The sequence below is a fragment of the Artemia franciscana genome, chromosome 7 (assembly GCF_032884065.1).
Source record: "Artemia franciscana chromosome 7, ASM3288406v1, whole genome shotgun sequence".
NCBI classification, from domain to species: Eukaryota; Metazoa; Arthropoda; class Branchiopoda; order Anostraca; family Artemiidae; genus Artemia; species Artemia franciscana.
Window position 1 is genome coordinate 9,156,606 of NC_088869.1, and position 23,672 is coordinate 9,180,277.

The 23,672-nt window shown below is 35.0% G+C and overlaps 1 long non-coding RNA gene across 3 annotated transcripts in view; it reads right to left on the bottom strand.

The window, feature by feature from the left end:
* Window positions 1–10,519, bottom strand: part of LOC136028813 (uncharacterized) — a 32,012-nt gene extending 21,493 nt beyond the window's left edge. Inside the window, exons 1-2 of one of the 3 annotated variants that reach the window (XR_010617881.1) lie at window positions 10,452–10,480; window positions 4,039–4,206 (exon numbers count right to left, since the gene is read on the bottom strand). This is a non-coding gene — a long non-coding RNA (uncharacterized LOC136028813). Of the gene's footprint in view, window positions 1–4,038; window positions 4,207–10,393; window positions 10,409–10,451 lie in introns of those variants that run through there. The other 2 variants (XR_010617880.1, XR_010617882.1) reach the window with 2 other exon arrangements.
* Between the last annotated feature and the right edge of the window lie 13,153 nt (window positions 10,520–23,672).

Genomic DNA, 23,672 nt, shown 5'->3' on the forward strand with positions numbered 1-23,672 from the left:
CTATTTTATTAGGACTATATCTGGGACAAATAAATGGGGGCAGAGGAATTATGAGAAAAGTTACCATGATATTAAGAAAGAAAATAAAATAAGGAATCTAGAAATACTGCTTTTGCTTTATGTGCAAGTTTCCTTCAGAAGAGTCTTTCTTATTTTAGTGTTAAATCTATATATTTTTACATTTTTTTCTTTCAATGTATGTATTATACAGAAGTTTTTTCTTATAATTCATTAGACTAACAATAGCCTAGCCAGAAGCTCAGTAGCAACAGTGGATTGGAAATGATCTCATGTAAGATTAAATAAAAAAAAAAAATAATTTTTTTAACTGCAAGGAAGGAGTGACATTAAAACTTAAAACGAACAGAAATTATTCCATATATGAGAGGGGTTGTCCCCTCCTCAACGCCTCGCTCTTTACGCTAAAGTTTTATATTGTTTTAAAAAGTAGAGGTGTGAGAAAGAGTCAAACTTTAGCGTAAAGAGCAAGGCGTTGAGGAGGGGACAACCCCTTTCATATACGGAATAATTTCTAGTCGTTTTAAGCTTTTATATTGCTCTTTTCTTGCAGTTAAGAAAACCTGTTCTTTTATTTAATTTCTGGACGTTTTTGAATTTATACATGTTTTAATTTTGGCTCTCGCACATGAATAACTAAAACAAAATTTGCATATTAACTTTTTATCTTGGGCTAAATAGCTTTCTCATATTTCTGATCGGCCGATTTTGAGAAAAAAGGAGTGGGGGAGGAGGCCGAATTGCCCTCCAATCTTTTGGTTACTCAAAAAAGCAACTAAAACTTTTGATTTTTTACGAACGTTTTTATTAGTAAAAGAATATGCATAACTTACGAACTAACTTTCGAAACGAACTTCTATATTCGTATGTTTTTATTACGTATATGAGTGGGTTAGCTCCCTCGTCAATACTTCGCTCTTTACACTAAAGCTTATATTGTGTCCCAATTCCTTAAGAATGACCCCTGAATCACAAAGGCTGTAGAATGAATAGTTGAAATTACTAAAACTACTTTCGTGTAAAGAGCGAGGTATTAGGAGGAGGTGAACCCTATATGCGTAATAATTTTTGTTCGTTTTAAGTTTTAATTCTGCTCCTTACTTTCAGTTGAAAATACTTTTTCATATTTATTTTTTCATTGTTTTTTTTTAAATAATGCAAAAAAATCCTACACTTCCTTCCTGGAAATTCTCTTCCTCCTTGACAAATTCCTCCATGGAGAGATCCCCCCACATAGACCCTTCCCCTCAACCAAAAAAAAATATCTCCCTGAGAACGTCTGTACACTTCCCAAAAACCATTACTATATGTAAACACTGGTCAAAGTATGTAACTTGCAGCCCCTCCCACGGGGACTGTGGGGGAGCAAGTCACCCCAACGACATAGTTATTAGGTTTTTCGACTATGTTGAATAAAATGGCTATCTTAGAATTTTGATCTGGTGACTTTAGGGAAAAGATGACCGTGGGAGGGGGCCTAGGTGCCCTCCAATTTCTTAGTCACTTAAAAAGGGCCCTATAACTTTTAATTTCCTTTAAAATGAGCCCTCTAGCAACATTCTAGGACCACTGGGTCGATACGATCACCCCTGGAAAAAACAACAACAGACAAACAAACAAATAAACACGCATCCGTGATCTATCTTCTGGCAAAAAAAAAATTCTAAAATAAGGCAAATTTCTTTGGTCACTTAAAAAGGGCACTAGAGCTTTTAATTTCCATTAGAATGAGCCCTCTAGCGAGATTCTAGGACCACTTGGTCGATACGATTACTCATGAAAAAAAAAATAAACACTACTGTAGAAAATTCTAGAGTAGGGTTATCTGATACGTTTAAAGCGATGGTGTGATTTTCGTTAAGGTCTTATGACTTTTAGGGGGTGTTTCCCCCTATTTTCCAAAACAAGGCAAGTTCTCTCAGGCTCGTAACTTTTGATGAGTAAGACTAAATTTGATTGAAACTTATATATTTAAAATCAGCATAAAAATCTGATTTTTTTATGCATCTATTATTATCAAAATTCCGTTTTTTAGAGTTCCGGCTACTATTGAGCCAGGTTGCTCCTTACTTCAGTTTGTTACCATGAACTGTTTGATTGAGTCAGTTGACAAGCTAAGTCAATCACTAAGCAAGGAATTCTTGCCCAATGTAATTGGTGAATAGTCTTTCATTTATTGTGGCTTGGTTTTTCGGTTTGTGTGATTTAGTTTTTCTTCTGCTGAGTCAGAGCTAATTCAAAAGGTTAGGTTTCCTTCTTATTTTAGCACTGAAGACGGCTAGGCGGAATTCCCTAACAAAATATCTGCCTCGACGCATATCGACGAAATATCATTTTCGCTTCTTTTTTCTGCTGGCTGATATTACCCTCATTGTTTTCGGCTATTTAATTTTATTTGTTATAGGTCATAGGTCAATCTTGCTTCTAGCCTGTTATATTGTTATATTCTATTGTTATATTCTAGCCTGTTATATTGTTATAGGTCAATCTTGCTTCTAGCCTGTTATATTGTTATATTCTATTGTTATATTGTTATATTCCTGTTATATTCTAGCCTGTTATATTGTTATAGGTCAATCTTGCTTCTAGCCTGTTATATTGTTATATTCTATTGTTATATTGTTATATTCCTGTTATATTCTAGCCTGTTATATTGTTATAGGTCAATCTTGCTTCTAGCCTGTTATATTGTTATATTCTATTTTTATATTATTATATTGTTATATTCCTGTTATATTCTAGCCTGTTATATTGTTATAGGTCAATCTTGCTTCTAGCCTGTTATATTGTTATATTCTATTTTTATATTGTTATATTGTTATATTCCTGTTATATTCTAGCCTGTTATATTGTTATAGGTCAATCTTGCTTCTAGCCTTTCCTGTCTTTAACAGTTCAAACAATTAATGTAATTTTATTTCAGCTAATATTTCACTACTTTAAAATTATGATTACATGTACCATAATACACTTTATCGTTCTGATAACAAGAGACCTAAGTCACACAGACGGCCTTTTAAACCGGGGAACAGCTGAACACAAAAACAAAAATCATATTCAATTCTTTTTCTGCCAGCCTCTTCACGCTTTCGTGCTCTAAAAAAGGCAAGGCGTCGTAAATTATGTTAGTAAAATATGTAAGATACCGGTAAAATACATAAAACACCAGTACAATACCAATTTTACAGTTGAAGGTAACGAATACGGCATTGGACTTTACAGTCTCTACTGGTGGTGCTGATATCCATTTCTGGGCCCTTCAGCCAGGAAGTGCAATACAGGGGTCCGTAAAATTACGGTAAAATATATAAAATACCCGGTTTTACCATGACCAATTTTACCAGTTACAACACTACTAGGGGCCCAGTTCAAATTGTGTTTTCTTAAATTGCGGCATGGCGGTGCTTAAGGGATACAGCAACTTAAAAGATTCTAAATGATAGGCTACTAAGTTCAGAGCACGGTGAAATTCCTAAGTACTTCCTATCACAAAAAAAGGAAGAAATTAATGTTTTTCTTCTATAAAAAAAAAAAAAAATTCAAAGGTCTATTAAATTGAACTAGAAACACATTTGTATATATAGAAAATCAATATCAGATAGATCTTATTAGTATAAAAGAAATAAATACATAAAAAGTAGGCTATGTCTGTTAATTGCAATGGAAGAAACTGAAATGAAAATAATCTGATTCTATTGAAAGACACAATAATACTAGCATATTAGTCACTAAAACAATCAGTCAGCCAGTCCACCAAAATTAAACTGAAGGAGTCTCCATTTGGAACTTGTATAAGTAAGTATTTTTGAATTTTTTTAGAGTAGTTTCCAGAATAAGAAAGTTTTCAAAAAGTAAAGATAACTTTAGGGTCCATTTAAGGGCTTTAAATGTGATTTCCGAGGGAAACAACTATTAATGCCTTAAACCACACTTGATAGCAAAGGGACCTAGCGTTTTCTCTCCAGAAAATTCCCCCAGATTTACAATTGAGCATCCACAGACAAAGTAGAAAATAGGTACCTCAAAATGTTGATCAGATATAACAATATTGATCAAAACCAGATATATATGAAAAAAATTAGGACAAGGGCTGATTGGTCTCCACTGACTTTGAAGTTACAAAAAAAGACTAGAAACCTCTGTTTCTGATCAAATGAGCATCCTCCAAAGTTTCTATGACTACAGCTTCTAAAAAAGGAATAGAAATCTTAATTTCTGATCAAATGAGCATCCTTTGAATACAACCACAAGAGAGAGGTTAGGGATAAGAAAGGGACAACTCACCCTTCTCCTATACAGGATATATTCTGCTAATTTTGGGGTTTAATGTTACTCTTTACTTTCATAGAAGCAGCCCAGACCAGAAATATTCCCAGAAATCAAAAGGCATTAAATATCCGTTTTTAATCAGATTTGTTTAATCAATGTGCCTGATCTGAATCTATGTTGGTGTTTTCAAAGAAGTCTGTCCAACAGAGGTCTTACTAAATTGACAATAGAATTTTAATCAATAAAAAGTGGGAACTACTCTGCCATCTACTGAGTTTGGCCTCAAAAGCCAGAAAGAGAGGGACCTCTAACCCCTCCCCTTAAAGCTTATTTAATTTATTTCTGGTTCTTAGAAAATTCTTATTTTTTCCTAAAAATTAACTTCCGTCCCAATCCCACTCCCTATCAGCTTTTGTTACTTTTTTGCCAAGATAGAGAGGTTAACCATTGAGCCATGAGGGCTTGGATATTATGACTGCTTCAAAATTTCAATATTAAGAATTTTAATAAACTAGCCTTTTTGATTCATCTAGCACCAAGCCTAGTTGCCCAATTGAGTCTATACTTGTACTATAGAGTACCTTTAACATGAACGTTTTAAAAAACTTTGTAAATTACTGTAAAGCAGAATTTCAATAACAGTCATCATTAATAAATGTGTCTCAGTTTAGTATTTTTTTGGACTATTATTTGTTTAACAAGGGTTTTCCCTAAGATTTATTTAGCTTAGGAAACACTTATTGTTTTTACAAATTAAAGTCATAAGTTTTGTTGTTTACCTTTCAAAATTTTGATGTAAGACTATTTAGATAAATAGCAGAGAGTAGTTTTCCTTCCCTTGCTATGATTCTCTATACCTTTTTGTGGAAAACCTCCAACAGAGAACGCTGATGTTTTGTTAATAGGAAATAGCAGACAAGCTTGCTCTAAAATAGGATCAATGAACAGCTTCTAAATTTAATTGGACAGGACTAGTGACTTTTGTGCTTAACTAGGAGTTTTTGAAAATCAGGTGAAAGCTTTTTAGCTTTTTGTTTATGGCTGTCATATAGTTCATTCAGAACCTTAAAGGATGTATTTCACTTCTATGAATCTGAGGAAACTGATCTGCCAAGGAGTAGCACATGCAGGACAGAGAAAAAAGAGGTGAATACTCCTGATGGAAGTCTCACTTGCTTGGTCCTTGGACAGTCAACTTCAGAACTGCAATAATCTGGTGGAGAGGACAATAAAACGTTGAAAAGCTGGATGAGTACTGTGACATTTCAGAACCACCTTTTGATGGACCAAGACAGCCAGTGCTTGAAAACTACCCTTCAACAATGTTTTTGAAACAGTTTTGTTGATTTTCCAGTAACTATTATGCAACATTCAAATGGCCATGAAGATTGATTCTGTGTTTTTTGTTTTTTTCGCGCCATCACTTTGACTGGGGTTCATTGAGACCCAGTGAATCTTACTCCAGAAGACCTTTTATAAATGTAAGTTGCAGAAAGTAAAAAAAAAAAAAATCTTGGAATTGGCAGATTTCCATGAAGAAAGCAAAAGAAACAAAAAGCCTCTACTGTTGTGGACCCAATATTCCTGCATGAAAGCTGGAGAGAAAAAATTCAATTGCAACAAGTTTGAATGCTGACCATCAGCAAGAAATTCAAGATAATAGGGAACACACTGGACTTATTGGACTCCAAGCAATAGCCTTTCAAGGACACAATGAAAGGAATACAAGTAAAAATAGAGGAAATTTCTAGGGTATTCTAAATGTTTTGTGTCAGTTAGAAAAAACCTATAGATTAAGCTAGAAAGAAGGTACAGACAGTATGTAAGTCCAGAATACCAAAAAGACTTCATTTCAATTATTGGAAGTGAGATAAGATACCATATTGTTAAAAAGGCTGTGGAACCAAATTTTTTTGCTGTTATGGTTGACAAAACCAAAGCCATATAGACAAAGGAACAGCTTGCAGTTCTGATTAGATACTTTTAAAATGGAAAAGTAAAAGCAAGAGCTCTCAAGTGCTTTCACATGGAGAAACCTGATGCAGAAAGTCTGTCCAGGTTCATTGACCATGAAGTACAAAAAAATAGGACTCAGCTGGTCATTTTGTGTTGCACAATGCTATGATGGAGTCAGTGTCATGAGTGGCCACTTTTGAGGTGTGCAAGCCCACATTAAAGCAATTGCACAGCATGCAATTTATATTCACTGCCATGCTCATAGACTAAACCTTATGTTAGATGATTGCATAGAGAAATTGAGACAAATGGCATAGTTCTTCTCCATTGTTCAAGAGTTGTACTATTTTATTGTGAATAGCAATATGCACTACCAATTGTCTTTTAATGCCCAAAAAGCTGCTGGCATAACTGTTTTTCAGCTGGATAAATCATCTAGTACAAGATGGGCATACTGGTATAGACTGGTGAATAAATTAATGAAAAGACACAACTGTATTTTGGCCATTTTATCAATTATCAGAACATCTAATGATGGAGAATTGGCAGCTCAGGCATATGAACTTTCAATCCAGCTTCAGACATTTGAATTTATATTTACACTCCATCTAGCAGAAATTTTTTTTTGTACCACAAACTTTGTTTGAGCAGTTGTAGGCAGTGGACCTAGTTTTCTCTATTGCAGCAACACAAGACATAATTAAAAACATGAAAAATGTCAAAGCTTTTCACAAAATCTTTCACAGAGCAAACAAATTTTCCTGTGACCTCACTGAAGACCTTTTGCAAAATTTTTAGTATTCTTGATTCTTCATTTAAAAGACAAAAGCATGCACAGCAAGCAGCTTCTCTCTTACATGATTTTGTGATAATGTTGACTTCAGGAAAAAACAATCTTGCTGAAGTGAAAAGAATCAACAAAAGATGTTTTCATAAGGGATTATTTTCTTGTAGTACACAGATTGTGCTCCAAGTTTGAAAACCACTTCATGAATATTTTTTCACTGTTAAAGTCAATCTCTACATTAGATACTGATTTGTTGCACTTTCTGAATACTAGTTGACTAGCGAGTGCAGCATTGCACTGCAAAACCTTCCACTGACACAATCCTGTTGACCCTGCAAACAGATCTTGTGAGAAGATACATTAAGTCTTTAGCCAATAAGCCAAAAGACCTCTTTGAACTTCATGATTGTCTGAAGGTAATTTCAATAATGTTTGGAGATAATACAAATCACCATTATTCTGCCTATCAGAATAGCTAGTAATGAGAGATTCTTTTCTACATTAAGGTTAATTAAAACCTATTTGTAGATCAACAATGGGTGAAAATAGGCTCAGTGATCTGATTTTGATGTTTAGCAAAAAGTCTGTTTTGGATTTTGATGCTATGGATTTGGAAAATTAAGACCTTGTCAATGCCCAGTGTTATAATAAAATGCAGGCTACTTTTTAACTTAAGCTCTCTCTTTATATTCATTTAACACTTTTATATTGCTTCTTATTATTACCAGTTGATTTTGGGAGAGGCATTCCACTATGAAGAAATATTACTCTTAAACAACTGTGAATTGGGCACTTTAGGGGGCTCACGGAGGTAACTTAGCCCCCCTTAGTTCAGAATGAAATGATGCCACTGGAAAAAGGCCATAGTTAAACTCCTCCATGAAATATTTTTGTCCATTTCAAGTTTGACTTGAATATACAATTTAATTTGTCAGCCCTACTTGTTTTAATATTTATTTATACATCTGTATCAGAGGTCTATCTGTTATCTTTATGTTGGATATGATCATTTATTTTACTTTCTTTTTATAGGTTTTATTTATTCTTTAATTTATTTTTGGTTATTTTGCACTTGAATTATGGTAGAACTTTATTTGAAGTAATTGTGGTACAAGGGTTGCAAGGTTGATGAATATGACTTAGCATTTTCGAAAGCTTCATAGAACTCTTGCCTGGGGCCAAAAATCTATTGTTTCTACCCATTTCTGTTCATGATTTCAGCTGAGTTTATCATTTGGCTTTTTACACTTGGGACTGCAGTAGAGAAATGGTATCAGATGTGCCTCTTAAACTTTAGAAGTTCTCTCATTACTAGGGAAATTAGAGTTTATCCTTTGCTCCTTTCTAAGTGATGATGTTAGAAACTTGGCCAATGGCAAAAAAAAGTCAAATTTTGAACTAGGACAGATAGATTTTTTTCAACAGCAGTTGATAGCTCTTGATGAGCTGATCAAAGTACATGCCATCCATGATTGGGTAGAAAAACTCCTTCATGAGATTATCAGTTTGAAAATTTAAAGGGGTTGACAACTTCAGTAGTAAGGTACACACTGAAACCAAAAATAGGCCAATACAGAAATGCTATCAGAGGTGCCTCTTAAACTTTAAAAGTTCTCTCATTGTTAAGAAAATTAGAGATTATGCTTTGCTCCTTTCTAAGTGATGACATTAGAAACTTGGCCTACCAAAAAAACTTCAACTTTTGAACTAAGACAGATAGATTTTTTATTTCAATGGCAGTTAATAGCTCTTAATGAGCTGATCAAAGTATACATCATCCACTTTTTGGTAAAAAAAATTCCTTCATAAGGGGTTGAAAACTTCAGTAGTAAGGTACACACTGGAACCAAAAATAGGCCAAAACTAATTGTGAGACAAATAGGGGAGTTTTAAGAAACTGTTGGCTGTTAGCCCATAATCATCTTTGGCAATGAGGGGTTTGCAACTGTTGCTAGTTGGTGTACCTATAATTTGTTTCTAGTGTATTTGATGGTAAGACCAATTTGGTTCTAATGGTAAGACATGTAAGTAATAATTGGCTGTTAGGCTACAATCATCTTCAGTGATGAGGGGTTTGCAACTTTTGCTAGTTGCAATGAAGGGTTTGCAACTTTTGTGAGCTGGTGTACCTAGTATTTATTTTAAGATCCTTACAGATTAAAGTCTTCAGCATTTAATTGAAGCAAGAAAGCAAAAACAAAGTGTTACTCTCACAACACTTTACTTGGCAAAGCCAAACAAAGGTTTCCATAACACCTCACATTGCCCATGTAATGTAGATCTAGTTTACATCCATTTTGAGTTTGACTTGAATAAATAACTTAATTTTTCAGCCCTACTTGTAAGATTTAATTATTCATCTCTATCAGTATGCCATTGTTATCTTTATGTTTGACATGATCATTTATTTTATTTTCTGTTTGTGTGTTTTACACCTATTTATTGTTATTTCTAATCATTTTGAGTTTGACTTATTACAGAATTTTATTTGAGATGGTCTTAAGTTCAATATAACTCTTTTATTTTTCTCTAAAAACTTCTGTTTTGAAAAGTTTGATTTAAATTAATTTTAAGAAAAGTGATATATGGAGAAAAGTTATATAAGGAGAAAAGTGATACATGGGAAGGTAAAATTCCACACATGCTACTTTTTGCCATCTTGTAAAGTAGTTAAAATAGGAAATCCAAAATTTGAGGGATAGATCTATAGACTAGAGTATGTCCTGGGAAAGTATTTTGAAAACCTATCACACCTCTATCTCTCTCTAAAAGGAACTAATCTTTGATGACTTTTCATAACTTGCTCAATCCTAATTTACAACATTTCACATATTTACAAACAGGCTAATATTTCCTAAGTTTAGAAAAAAACATTGATAGACCTATGGCTTAATCAAATAGCAGGAATTGCACTTTCAGACCTAAAACCAGAGAAAAAGAAACCAAAATCTGAAAATTAATGTAGCCTATAATGTTTTCTCTAAGTTCCAATTGGTATAGACACTGCTGAGTAAGAACATATCTAAGAAGAGGGTAAACATAGTAGCTTTGCAATACTCACCCAAATTAACCTATATTTTTGGCCCTGGATTCATTACTGAATGTTTTATTAGGCTATCTTGTCCAAACTAGTTTCCAAAATAGAAAAAAGCAACTTGTCTAGAATTTGGTATAAGCCTAAGATTTTAAGAGTAAATAATGAAACATGTTAAGAAAATAATTCTCACATTATAAGGGGCTATGCAGGATAATCCTAGATAACATATTTTACATAGGCTATTTACTTTTCTCTATATATTGTCCATCACATTTTTAAATATTTGTGTCTATTACTCTAAGTCTTATAAGTGAACAAGGTTATACTCTAGGCAAATCTCTTTTCTAATCCAGAATCAGACCTATTTCTTTACGTTTAACTCACATTATTTGAAATCTATTTTCTGCCTCGTCGTTTTAATTTTGAATATAACAGCTTGGAATAAAGTTGTCATATACAATCTTGTCGGTGTTTCTATTTTAGACTTTTTCTCCTAATTCCGTTTTTTTTAATCTATTAGTTTCGAAAGTTTTCATCAAGGATTTGTGAATTTCTGAGGATTCTAACAAGTCCTTGGAGCTTGCAGGGAATTTTGAATGATTAATTTAGGCTCAAAACTTTTTTCTTGTATTTTACCTTGTAATATAAAACCAGATAAGATTGAAACTTGTGTGTTGTTCCGAAAAATTGGAATTGGATCAGGAACTAATTAGTTTTTTCTATTCTCAAGAATATTCCACTGTGTAATACCAGTTTAATATCGGCTAAATAAGTCTTTCACACTGGTTTAATAAGCCTCTTAAGGCTTGTAAGCTCGATAGCATAATCTGCTTAAGTACCTTAATGTAAATGGATTACAATGTAGAAAACAATTCAACTTAAGATTCTTTGTGTGAGCAGCAAAAAAACCAACAGAGAAGAGTCTTCATAACTGCTGGAGTAAGATTAAAAAACGGATTCCATTTCTTTTTTTGGGAGGGGGGTCTTGCGTTGTAGCGTAATTAATAAAGTGGTTGTGCGAAACCGGGTTAATTTCACTTTTCGTTTTAAAAAATGATAATTTTTTTATCAAGAAAGCTATTACTTGAATCTTCTGAAAACTTATTATGATATGCGTATGTAGCAATAAGGCCAAATCACCCACCTTATTACCAAATTAATGAAACATAAAACTTTCTCAACAGTTAAGTTTGTCAAATGAAAGCAAAGAGTCATATTAGGCCCTAAAACATATAAAGTCATAAATATAATTTAAATTTAAAACAAATAAAATTACAATAACGCGGTCCAAATAAAAAGCCGTATGGTTTCAAAGTATTATTCAGTTTTTCCCATGCAAATTCATATTTAAGGTATCGTAGAAACTTCAAAGGTATTTGAAAATTGAAAGTTCTAATGCCCTCTTAAAACGCAAAAGTAATTGAAGTAAAACATACTCCTTTTTCAATCCTTCTCCGAAAGAGATCTTAGCAATATTTTTAGATATCTATTAGTAGAAAAGTTCAATAGCTATGCCTCCAGGAATCATGTACTCCTCCCCCCCCCCCAAAAAAAAAACACATAGCACCAAACTAAACAAAAAGAAAGGTGGGTGATAGTCAAGCAAACAATAAGCTAGAACATACGGCACCTAGCAGCATAAAACGGTATTGCACTCCTTTGAAACTGTAAATGTCTTCAGGAATTAACATATTATTAATGTTTGAGATTTTACAGAGGAAAAGCGTAATCTAACCCAAATGATTAATTTTATTTATCGTTTTTACTGTTCAAAGTGGCAGTGCTGATGAAAATGTGATGCTGCCATGATAGCTTCGTAAAATTGGAACGACCAAAAGAACAAAAACGCAGAAAAGCGTAGGTTTTCAGGGATGAATAGAGCTGAGATGGGTTTAGGGGGGAAAATTTTTATTATAATGTTTTCAGAAAAATAAGATATTTACACTATTTCACAGAACTCTTTACTGAGTGGTGGATTGGGGATTTAAAGGATTCCATACATTCAGAGTAGCCAATTCACTAAGCGAGATATAGTGTTCTACTGGCTAAATTATGCTACAAAGACACTTTATGAAATTGCAAGCCATTTAATTGAGCTTTTTATTTCATTACTAAACCAAATTAGACTTACTAAGACAGCTGGTCTATCTACCAAAAAAAAAATTTTTTGACCAACATTTATATCAAAAAGTTTATGGTAATGAACTCTGAGTAAGAAGCAACTCGTGCTAATAGTAACCAAAACCAAATATAGGAGTTTCTAAAACAATATATACATTGGATGAAATTGCTTTTTGTGATGGTTCAAAATATAAAATTCGTAGTATGTATAGTTATGACGACAAAATACTTCATTATTTTTTTTTATCCAGAAAGGAGTAAAACTCCTTTAAAAATGGATCCGACCTTTGTAAATGTTGCATCCCTAAATTTCTCATATCAAAGATCCCTATTAAAGAAGTTTTAAGCCCCTATGCAAAAATGCAATTTTTTCCTAGAGGGATGATCAAGGCTCCTTAGTTGCTTAAGAAGTAGACTTTACAGATTTATACTTAGTCACAGAAAAGGGTTCATTCACATGGAAAGTTCTAGTGCCCTTATTAAGTGTAATAGAATATTGCACCACACAAAGTTGTGTTTTCCGCCATTTTGTGGCGTAAATAAACAATTTTGACCCATAGAAGACACAAGATCCTGTTCGTAAAAAATTATGAGACGGTTCGTCAACTTAAAATTATCCATAAATTATGTATTGAGGGCTGTCGATACCTTAAAGAATCACCTTATCTTGTCTTTTGCTAAATTTTTTAGTTTATGCGGCCAAACTATTCAGAATTGATTAGGCGGTCTTGCCATAACTTGTAAAGCTTATGTATGAGATCCAAATAAAAGACAGAAAACTGAAAGCCAACACCTACTTTCCCGGAAATAATAGAGAGCCCATTTAAGTTCTCCAGTTTTGTACAAGAGACAGATGCTCACATTTTAAGAAATTACATCACTAGAAAGCGTAAATTTTATTTTTTGCTTGAACGGAGCAGAATTTTCCATTGAAGTCCAAGAAAGAGCAGTCTCTAAAAACATTCAAGTATACCCGCTTGGAAAGCACTAGAAAATCAACTTAAAAAAGCCTCATTGAATAATTCGACAGATTCTGAAGTTTCCTGCTGTTTTAACTGCCTTGATTAAAATTTTTGCGGACACAGGGTACACATTATTTATGCTGTACGTGCAACGTTTTGCTTAAAAATTAGTAGGAGATTATAGATTTCTTTGATTTCAAACTAGCCTCTTGTTAACTTTTCGGAGCGTTGACAATATCCTATAAATTTGCGCCAGAATGACTTTGGAAGCTTCCCGTAGTGCTGAGAAAATTTGCTAATGGACCCTGTGTCTTTGAGACTGTCAGCCAACACTGCGACTCTTAAAATGAAATATTTGGCATTGAACGTCCTTAAGCTTACCATTTTCAGAGGTCCTAATATCGTTTGGTGTCACATTCGTTAATAAAAATGCAAAAAGTCTACGCAAAATATAAGGTTGATATACATAATTAATTTTAAGACCACTTTTTTTTACACGGGTAAATTAAAAATCCTTCCAAATAGTCCACCTGGCAAAAATACGTCGCAAACATACGAATTGCAGCCCAAACCAAATTTTTCCTTCAACTAGCAAACAGAATAAGCCTATAACCTCAAAATCGCTCACTTGTTTCCGAGTCGCCTAAAGCACAAACCTATGGTGTGGGATGTGCCAAAACTGAAAATGCATCTTATCAAGAGGGTCCGATGCAACTTCAACATTAACATACCCTAACTGGGACCTTTAGACATTCTTGCCAAAGACCTTAGTAAGAGCGCAACAACCTGTGCTTCAGAAATCAATTCTGCCAATAAAACACCCGCCAAAAGGATTCTGCCACTGTAACCCCAAACTAGAAAATAAAAGAGCGTGCCCAAATTATAAACAGCATGCATGGGTTATGAACACAGCTCAAGAAAGACAGCTCCCAATTGTAACTTGGAGGATTCTCAATGAATGTTCTAATCTCTCTCAAATGTCATCCAAACACGCTGTTCAGATCAACAACAATAAGGCATTAAACCGACGCCCAAGCTTGTCCATCATACAAGTAAAACCAATAGCTACCCAGTATTATGAAAAATCTACACTAACCCCCTCCGCCTCCAAAAAAAGGCACATTGTTCACACCGTTCAATGCAATGAGACCAACACGATTACCCGGAATCAAACTAGCCAGAGCTTTTTCGACGTAAGTTTGTCATGATACTGGCTTACTATGAGGTTTACTGGTTTACTGAAGACGCCTGGGTGTCGGGCTTGGGGCTTATTGTAATGAAACAAAACAAACAAGCGATCCAAGATATGTCTTACTTATAGAGCAACTTTCAAACAAGAAGATACTTCAATAATACCTCAAATTTAACGTTTTCCATGATTTCCGGTTTCCCCTTCCAACTCCCCCCACTGTCATTAGATCTGGTCTGGATTTATAATAAGAGCGCTGATGCACAAAATCCTTTTAAATATCAAGTTTCATTAAGATCTGATCACCCATTCGTAAGTTAAAAATACCTCATTTTTCTAATTTTCCCGAATTACTCCTTCCCCCAACTCTCCCAACGAGCGCGGATCTGGTCCAGTTATGTCAGTCACGTAACTTGGACTTCTACTTTAACTTCCAGCCAAGTTTCATCCTGATCTCTCCAACCTAAGCGTTTTCCGGTTACCCCCTCAACTACCCCCAATGATACTGGATCTCGTCGGGATTTAAAATGAGACATCTGAGTTACGAGTTCCTTCGACATATAAAATTTCATTAAGATCCAATCACTCTTTCGTAAGTTAAAAATACATCATTTTTTCAGAATTAACCCTCCCCTAACTCCCCCGAAGAGAGCAGAACCGTTCCGGCTATGTCAATCACATATCTAGGATTTGTGCTCATTTTTCCCATCAAGTTTTATCCCGATCCCTCCACTCTAAGTGTTTTCCAAGATTTTAGGTTTCCCACTCCAACTACCCCAATGTCACCGGATCCCGTCATGGTTTAAAGTAAGAGCCTGAGACACGATATCCTTCTAAATATCAAATTTCATTAAGATCCAATCACCCATTCGTAAGTTAAAAATACCTCATTCCGAATTAACCCCCCCCCCCACTTCCCCCCAGATGATCGAATCGGGGAAACGACTATTTCTAATTTAATCTGGTCTGATCCCTGATACAATTGTAAAATTTCATCATCCTAGCTTATCTGGAAGTGCCTAAACTAGCAAGACCAAAACAGACGGACAGATAGACCGACAGAATTTGCGATCGCTATATGTTGCTTTGTAAATACCAAGTGCCACAAGAAACGGGATTTCCCCAAACTACTGGGCTTCTGCTGAACTGAATTTTATACAACAGATATCCCAATAAAAATAATAACATGTCGGAAAAGCGGGACTGAGTCAAACAACAGACGCCAGACTGTTTGCAAAGCTGACTTTTGTACAACGGGTGTAGATAGATAGAACGGGTAGAAGATGGGTAGATGGATACAGCATTTAAATTTCCAAAATTTCCAAATTTAAAAATTTGGAATAGAATAAGGTTTAGAATTTTGATCCTGTACCATTTTATCATCCTAAATTCACCATTTAAAAAAAAAGAAAAAAAAGATGCGTTTTTGTTATTCACAGGACTCACTACTAAAACTGAACAGATCCAAAAGTAACATATGAGACATAGCCTCTCAAGGTAAACCAACTATACTTGAATGATTTATAGGCATTTATATTCAGATAAGACGAAATAATAACTAAAGAACCAATTTAATATAATCATTATGATAATTTTCTGGTAAAAATTAGAAGAAAAAATTGGATTTGCTTTGCAGCTACCCTGAAAGGAAAAGCAATCTATTTAAAAGCAACTCCTGAAATATTTTAGCCGAATCATGAATTAGAGAGTATTTCAGGACTGCACTAAACAGTTATAAATTTCAGTTACTTTAGGTTATCTGTGAAAGTGTAAAGGATATGGTGATCAACTTTAACACTGAGTCTACTTCCAACATTTGCAACATGTTTTCAATATATTCTCGCTAAAAATGATAACTAAATGTTTTAACTCTTATTAAAACAAATACATCTTCATAAATTCCTCCTTTCTTAACTTAAAAGACGGACAAAACTTCATTACGTTCTATCTACGATTTATCAATATATCCGAATTAATTTTAAAATTAAAAAAACATAAAAAGAACTTTGGAGTCAAAACTTAAGGCACACAAAAAAGGGAATCATTACAAAATAAAAGACACAAGTCATCACTGGTACAAAGGGCAGCTAATTTTTCATTACCTTCTTTCAAGTTAAAAAAGAAGGGATTTCATGAAAATGCATTTGAGTTGATTAGAATTCAAACTGACAATCATCATTTTCGAACCACCATTATGTTGTATTTATGATTTATCAATTTTTTCAGTTAAATTTAAAAATTAAAAAAACATCAGCAGAACTTTGGAGGTAAGACTTCAGGCACGAACAAAAAAAAAAAAAAAAAAAAAAAAAAAAAAAAAAAAAATAAGGTCCGTTTTACTGTAAAAGAGACACGTCATCACTGGTAATCTTGGCAGCTGCACCATTTTCTTCATTTTCTGTAAGAAAATATTATATAACATTATTTTTATGTCAAACATTAACATATTATTCTTGAACTATGTAAACCTACCTATTCAAAGAATAAAGAAAAAATACCAACTTTTTATATTGGGATGGTAAGTACACTAATTGTGCAAAACCACAAATCATTTATGCACTGTTACAACAACAACAACAAAAAACATCTTGTCACAGTCTTAATGTACCAGAGGTTGACACAGAGTCAAGGACATGGACTTTCTCGACCATTCCCAGTACTCCATTATGAGTATTTTAAAGAGCTACTCACTTTTTATTATTGTTTGATCTTGAGCTGCTTGGTATAGGGATATAAATTATGCCCTCAAGTATCTCATTGCAGTTATTAAGCACCTGATTTTGACACAATGGTTACCTTATTATTTTGGTTTCCTCATCTCTTACTAAATCACCAAAGACCTTAGTTTTTTCCTGTATTTACTGAATTTTGTCCATTTCTTAACCAATCTCGGTACTCCATTAGGGGAACTCTAGAGACTTCCCTATTTTTGGAGAAGGGGCAGCGAGGAGTAATGGTGTAGGGTTATCATAAAAAAGACACAAACTATATTTCACTATTAGGTTACTCCTACCACAAAATATCTGGCTAAAGCATTTAGGTACCAGACTCTGACATAGTTCAAGAATATGGGGTTTCTTCATAATTCTCACTACTTTATGATAAACATTTCAGGGAATGGTTTACTTTTTATAATTGTTTGATTTTTGAGTTCTTGGTTCAGTAATCATAGAAGCAAAAATAAAGTACTATTACTATCAACACAAAAAGACTCGTATTTAGGCACCGGATTTTGGCATAGACTGACCTGTTTAAACATTTCACTTCGATCGCCTCCTACCGAACCACCAAAGACCTTCGGATTTTTTATAATAGATTTGTGATATTTTGACCTTTTTCTTTAACCATTCTCACCACTTCAAAATATGAATTTCAGGAAACCACTAGTGTCTTTTGTACAGTAATCACAAAAGCACAAATAAACTAAACTCTACTAAATCCACCACCAAAAAAATGTCTTGTCACAACACCAAGATATTAGCGGTTGAGATATGTTCAAGAATATGCGTTTTCATAACCATCCTCAGTACGACACAAGGAACATTTCAGGGCCCTACTTACTTTTAATTTTCGTTTGATTTTATGGTACTTAGTCATACCACCGCAAACAGTTTCGGTACAGCATTAGGGCAATAGAGGTTAACATATAGAGATGAATATCGACTCTATTAGCCCTTCTTAGTCCTCTGTAAAGAACACTTTGGAGAACTACTTACTTTTTATTTATATTTAGTTTGAGGCACTTAGGATAAGAGCTTGAAAAAGAGTATGTCAATTAAAAAAGGAACAACAAATAGTACTAAAACTTTTTCCACTAAAGAAGTTTTCAAAGGAAAGCAAAGAGCTACATTAGAACAAAGATGAACGAAGAATGCAATTTCTAACAAGAAAACACTATTTCATTGCAGCTTTCATATCGAATTATATGCACATCACAAAGTTTATTTTATGGTAAAACTAAATTACTGGTTGCAAAGGTTAAATGGTATTAACTTAATGTAGTTTAATTTAATGGTATTACCTAAATTAATTTAGGTATTAACTTAAAACATATTTTCCACAAAATATACTTTCAAAGAAAAGTAAAGAGCTACTTCAACCCAAAAATGAGCGGAAATAAAGTCAAATAATTTTCCAAGCGTAAAGCTACCACATATGACCATCAATAAATAAATGAAACCCAAAACGAGCAGAAATTACAATAAAAACCGAGTTAAACTCAAAACAAGCAGTTACAAACATCATAAAATGAATAGGGGTGACACCCCCATGCCTTCTGAAGACCAGAACATCATTTACACTTTACGGAAAACAATCCTTCGAACTGAATGTTTCTATTTCTCATAATATCGAAAGACAAAAGCTAAGAGTTCATATGGCCCTTGTGACGAGGTCGGAAGAGTAAATAGCCAACAGCTCATATGGTATGAGCTCTGGCAAAATTCTAAGAATCAATAGATTGCTTTAAAAGGAAAATCAGAAGCTTAATGCCAGTCGGGATTTAAAATAAGAGCTCTGAGTCACGAGGTCCTTCTAAATATAAAATCCATTAAGATCCGATCACCCACTCGTAAGTTAAAAATACCTCAATTTTTCTAATTTTTCCTCTCCCTTCAGCCCCCCAGATGTTCAAATCGAAGAAAATGACTTTATCAAGTCAATTTGTGCAGCTCCCTGACACGCCTAGCAATTTTCGTCGTCCTAGCACATCCAGAAGCACCAAACTCGCCAAAGCACTGAACCCCGCCCCCTAACTCCCCCAAAGAGAGTGGATCCAGTCCGGTTACGTCAATTATGTATCTACGACATTTATAAGCGTTTTCCAAGATTTCTGGTTTCCCCCTCCAACTCCCTCCAATGTCAACAGATCTGGTCGAGATTTGAAATAAAAGCTCTGAGACATGAATTCCTTCTAAATATCAAATTTCATTAAGATCCGGTCACCCGCTCTTAAGTTAAAATACCTCAATTTTCTAAGTTTTCCAAATTAACAACCCCCAGCCCCCTAAAGAGAGCGGATCCGTTCCAATTATGTCAATCACGTATCTAGAACTAGTGATTATTTTTCCCACCAAGTTTCATCCCGATCCCTCCACTCTAAGCGTTTTCCAAGATTTTAGCCCCCCCCCAACTCCCCACAATGTCACCGGATTCAGTCGGGGTTTAAGATAAGAGCTCTGAAACACGATATCCTTCCAAACATCAAATTTCATTAAGATCCGATCCCTCCTTCGTAAGCTAAAAATACCTCGTTTTTTCTAATTTTTCAGAATTAACCCCCCCCCCCCAACTCCCCCAAAGAGAGCGGATCTGTTCCGGTTATATCAATCACGTATCTAGGACTTGTGATCATTTTTCCCACCAAGTTTCATCCCGATCCCTCAACTCTAAGCGTTTTCCAAGATTTTAGGTTACCTCCCCGCAACTCCCCCAATGTCACCGGATCCGGTATGAATTTAAAATAAGAGCTCTGAGACACGATATCCTTCCAAACATCAAATTTCATTAAGATCCGATCACCTGTTCGTAATTTAAAAATACCTCATTTTTCCGATTTAACCGTCCCCCCACTCCTCCCCAGATGGTCGAATCGGGGAGACAAAAACTTCTAATTTATTCTCGTCTGGTTCCTGATGCACCTGCTAAATTTCATTGTCCTAGCTTACCTGGAAGTGCCTAAAGTAGCAAAACCGGGACAGACAGACCGACAGAATTTGCGATCGCTATATTTCACTTGGTAGAAACCAAGTGCCATAAAAAACCACCGTCAAAACCTAAATTACTGAAAAACAAAACAAATGAATTTGGATAAAAAGTTTAATACACATATATCCGTATTTGTTTCTTAAAGTCTTAATAAATTTAGATTTATTAAAGGTAAAAAACTGAAAACACTTAAAATATGCTTTGTTTTCAACTTAATACTCTAAGCTGTTCCTGAGCTATAGCTGCTACAGCCTTTTAATTACCTGCATCTAAAGTCGTGTTTCAATTTAGTTCACTAGCCTCTTTAACATTCTCTCAAAGTTTCACTGTAATACCCACAACTTAAGTAGTAATAGCAGTAGTCCTGATAGTAGTACTTGTAGCAGATGTTGCGATAGCAGTAGTGTAAGTAGATGTAGTACTGTGCATATTTTTTGTATTGCTAGTTCAACATCCACCTTAACATATCCTTAAAGTTTCAACTTCTTACCCTTAGCCTCAATAGGAGTAGGTATCGTAATAATAGTAATAGTAGCAGCATGTACAGAGTGCCTTTTGGGTAGTTTAACGTCCCTCTCAACATGCAGTAAACGTTTCTACTTAATACTCTAAACTATTCCTGATAAATTGTTGATAGATCCTTTTGGCAACCTGAATACAAAGTGTGTTTTAATTTGAAGTTTCACCTTAATACCCTTAATTTCAGTAGAAGTAGTAGTCACAGCAGTCGTAATAGTAGCAATACTGCTAAGACGCACATAGTATCTTCTGGTTAGTTCAATATCACTCTCCACATGCCCTTGGTCAAATAATCATTCCCCTTATTAGTCCCTTAAAGTTCAAACTTAATAGCCTTAGTCACTCCTGAGTCTCCTCCATTTGACAACCTGTATACACATAATATGACTTAATTTAGTTCAAAACTCTCATTATTCTCTGAAAGCTTCACTTGAATCTACTTTTTCTTTTTGAACACCAAAGGTCAAACATGCCCTCTTACAAAATAACAAATATATATAAACAATAAGCAAACTGCGTAACTCTGGGTGATTGACATTTACAACATCCCTAGAGACATAGTTACTAAGCTTTTCGACTATGCTGATTAAAAAGGCTATCTTAAAATTTCAAGTGGATGGGTTTGGAGAATTAACGGGCTTGGGAGGGGGCGGGGGACTGCTAGCCCTCTAATCACTTTTGCCTCTTAAAAAGGGCACAAGAACCTTTAATTTTTAATCGAATTAGCTTCTTCAAAAGTTTTTATGATATCGGTATCTATGATAGCGCTGTATTTCCAATTATATTACTTATATGCCCCTTTAAAACCTTTATGCTTATAGTTTTTTTCGTTTAATGGAGATTCCCCCTAAGCGTCCCCTAAATGTTCCACCTTAAGACCATTAGCCTCTGTAAATTGAAAAGCTGTCTGGTCTAAGAAATTATTAAGTTCAAAATCCACCACAACATACTCTGAAAGATCCAACTTGATAATGTAAGTCGTGCCTGAAATATTTCAGCTAAATCATTTTTTCAATCTACATGCTCAAAGTTCCTTTAGATTGAGTTCAACATCCTCCTAAGCATTCCTTGAAAGCTTCACCTTAATACCCTTAGCTCGCGCTGTAGTAGTTGTAGTAGTAGTAGTAGCATTAGTAGCAGTATGAACGCTCTTAAGCCCAACTGGCTAGCAATGACAAAAAAACAACAACAAAAAACAAAGAGGAGGTATAACTCAATGAAAAGACAACAAACAAGACTGCGGCCAGTAGAGAGAAAAGACGAAAGACAAAACAACGCGGATGTTTCGCCTGTATGCAAACTAGGCGTCCTCAGCACAAGAGAAACAAAGACAAAAAGAACAACAGCTAAGAGCTCATTTGGCACTTGTGACGAGGCAAGAAGAGCTAAGAGTCAAGAGCTCATATGGTATGAGCTCTAACAAAACTCAAAGAATCAATAGATTGATTTAAAAGGAAAATCAGAGGCTTAATGCCGGTCAGGATTTAAAATAAGAGCTCTGAGTCACGATGTCCTTCTAAATATAAAAATTCATTAAGATCCGATCACCCACTCGTAAGTTATAAATACCTCATCTTTTCCTAATTTTTCCTCTCCCCCGTTTGCCCCCTAGATGGTCGAATCTGTGAAAACTACTTCATCAAGTCGATTTGTGCAGCTCCCTGACACGCCTACCAATTTTCATCGTCCTAGCACGTCCAGAAGCACCAAACTCGCCAAATCACTGAGCCTCTCCCCCCAAAGAGAGCAAAGCCAGTGCGGTTACGTCAATCACGTATCAAGGACATTTGCTTATTCTATCCACCAAGCTTCGTCCCGATTCCTACACTCCAAGTGTTTTCCAAGATTTCCCCCTCCAACTCCCCCCAGTGTCAAAAGATCTGGTCGGGATTTGAAATAAGAGCTCTGAGACATGAATTCCTTCTAAATATCAAATTTCATTAAGATCCGATCACCAATTCGTAAAATAAAAATACCCAAATTTTCACAATTTCCAAGAATTCCTGTTTCCCCCTCCAACACCCCCCCAAGGTCACAGGATCTGGTCGGAATTTAAAATTAGAGTTTTAAAGCACAAGATCCTTCTAAATATCAAATTTCATTAAGATCTGGTCACCCTTTCGTAAGTTACAAATACCTCAATTTTCAAAATGACCCCCTCCAAATCCATCAAAGAGAGAAGATCCGGTTCGGTTATGTCAGTCACATATCTTAGACAGGTTTTTATTCTTCCCATCCATTTTCATCCTGATCTCTGCGCTTTAAGTATTTTCTGATATTTCCAGTCCCCCCCAATGACGCTGGATCCGGTTGAGATTTAAAATAACAGATCTGAGTTACGAGGTCCTTCTCAATATGAAGTTTCATAAAGATCCGATCGCTCCTTCGTAAGTTAAAAATACGTCATTTTATCTAATCTTTCAGAATTAACCCCCCTCCCCAATAGGGCGGATCCGTTCGTATTATGTAAATCACGTATCTAAGACTTCAGCTTATTTTTTCCACCAAGTTTCATCCCAATCCCTCCAATCTGAGTGTTTTCCATGATTTTAGGTCCCCCCCCAATGTCACCAGATCCGGTCGGGATTTAAAATAAGAGCTTTGAGACACGGATATCCTTCTAAATATCAAATTTCATTGAGATCCGATCACCCGTTCGTAAGTTAAAAATACCTCATTTTTTCTAATTTTTCAGAATTAACCCCTCCCACCAAGTCTCATCCCGATCCCTCCACTCTAAGTGTTTTCCAATATTTTAGGCTTCCCCCTCCAAACTCACCCCCCAATGTCACCAGATTCCGTCGGCATTTAAAATAAGAGCTCTGAGACACGATATCCTTCTAAATATCAAATTTCATTGAGATCCGATCACCCGTTCGTAAGTTAAAAATACCTAATTTTTGTCTAATTTTGCAGAATTACCCCCCCCCCCAAATACCCCAAAGAGAGCGGATCAGTTCTGGTTATGTCAATCATGTATCTAGGACTTGTTTTTATTTTTCCCACCAAGTTTCATTCCGATCCCTCCACTCTAAGTGTTTCCCAAGATTCCGCCTCCCAAATCCCCCCCCACAATGTCACCAGATCCGGTCGGGATTTAAAATAACA